Genomic DNA, 2,092 nt, shown 5'->3' on the forward strand with positions numbered 1-2,092 from the left:
GCTAGTTTGCTATCCTTATCACGAAGTTTTCTCCTCCATGCCCATAGCACGTCCTTTATACGACGAGGCATCACCCAATTCATAGCTTGAGAACCAAGTATACTGTTCTAAATCCAACGAATACCATCACAATGAATGAACAAATGATCGATCGTCTCCTCATCCTTTTTGGGCATATAACACTACTCGGTTGCGTAAAAGTCTTTACATCGAAAATTATCCACCGTTGAGACCTGTCCCCTCGCAACTGTCCACAATAAGAATGCCACCGAAGAAGCAATTTACATTGCCACACCAACTTCCAAGGGAATAAATTATCCACACATCCCAGGAGGGAACTAAAGTAAGAGCGAACTAAGAAAATGCCATCCCGTGTTGTCCTCCACCTGATACAATCACTCTCTCCTACCCGAATTTGTGCCTCATGTAGAAAGGTCATAAACAACAAATAATCATCCAATTCCCAATCCTGTAAACCCCTCTCAAAAGTAATATTCCAGCTATAGCTCCCATTATGAATGACTAAAAGATCACTCACCATAGCAGAGAACACTGAGGCAATACGATGTAAGGAAGGAAATCCCTCCTTCAGCGGTTGATCTCCACACCAACAATCATCCCAAAATCTAATCTCATTACCATTTCCAACCACAAACTTCATTTTGTCCAGAAAGTCACTCCATCCCCGTCGGATATACCTCCACAAACTCACCCCATAAGAACCACGATCCCCAACCGTACACCATCCCCCCTTCGTCACACCATACTTCACCCCAATGATTTTTCTCCAGAAGCTCTCCCTCTCCACTCTAAATCACTACAACCACTTGCCTAATAAGGCCTTGTTGAACAACACAAAGCTCCTCACTCCAAGACCCTCCATCCTCATCGGTAAATAGACAATTCCCCACTTGACCAAATGGAGTCTCCTCTCCTCCCTCAACCCTACCCACAGAAATTCTCTTTGAAGTATCTTTAGTCTCTTTACCATTACAACCGGGATGGGGAACAATGACAAAAAGTAAGTACGCTTCCACCCTGCTAGCCTCCTCTCCATCCTTTCTACAATACCATTCCAAATATGGGTACTTTTAAATCGTGCCCCTAACGGGGCCCTAGATATGACATCGACAGTTGTGCAACCTTACAACCCAATATATCAACCAGCTCCTCCACCTTATCAACCTCCCCTACTGGAATAGCCTCAGACTTTCCCAAATTGATCTTCAAACCAGACACCGCTTCAAAGCATAGGAGCAGACGACGCAAGTTCCTGAATTGTTCAACATCTGCATCGCTTAAGATCAGCATGTCATCTGCAAATAACAGATGGGATACCTACAATCGATCAACCACAAAACCCCTTATCAAACCCGCTCCCACAATTCTTTCAATCATCCTACTGAAAGCCTCCATCACAATGACAAATAACAATAGAGACAATGGATCCCCTTGTCTCAAGCTTCTACCACTCCGGAAATAACCCTCAGGTGTTCCGTTGACCAAAACTGAGAATGAAACAGTAGAAATACAGAATTGAATCCATTTACACCACTTATCCCAAAGCCACAATGCCTAAGCATATACAACAGGAATCCCCAATTTACATGATCATAAGCCTTCTAAATATCTAGTTCACATAACATCTCTGGGACCCTTAGACGCATTCTGGAATCTATGCATTCATTCGCTATAAGCACCGAGTCCAAAATCTAACGCCCTTTTACAAATGCATTCTGAAACTTAGACACTACTTTCCCCAGCACCTTCTTTAATATGTTTGCCAAGACTTTCGCTTATAATCTTATACACCCCACTCACAAGGCTAATAGGGTGAAAGTCCTTAATACCGGTCGCTCGAGATTTCTTAGGGATGAGCATAACAAAGTTAGCGTTAGAACTTCTTTGGAATCTGTCACGTTCAAAAAAATAAGATAGAGTATTCACAATGTCCGGTGGCACCACATCCCAGTGCGCCTTATAGAATGAGAACGAGAAATCGTCCGATCCCCGGAGCCTTATCATCGTTCATACTGAACACTACCTCCTTGATTTCATCCTCCCCAAATGATCTCTCCATCCAACTGGCGTC

The sequence above is a fragment of the Olea europaea genome, unplaced genomic scaffold (assembly GCF_002742605.1).
Source record: "Olea europaea var. sylvestris unplaced genomic scaffold, O_europaea_v1 scaffold5897, whole genome shotgun sequence".
NCBI lineage: Eukaryota > Viridiplantae > Streptophyta > Magnoliopsida > Lamiales > Oleaceae > Olea > Olea europaea.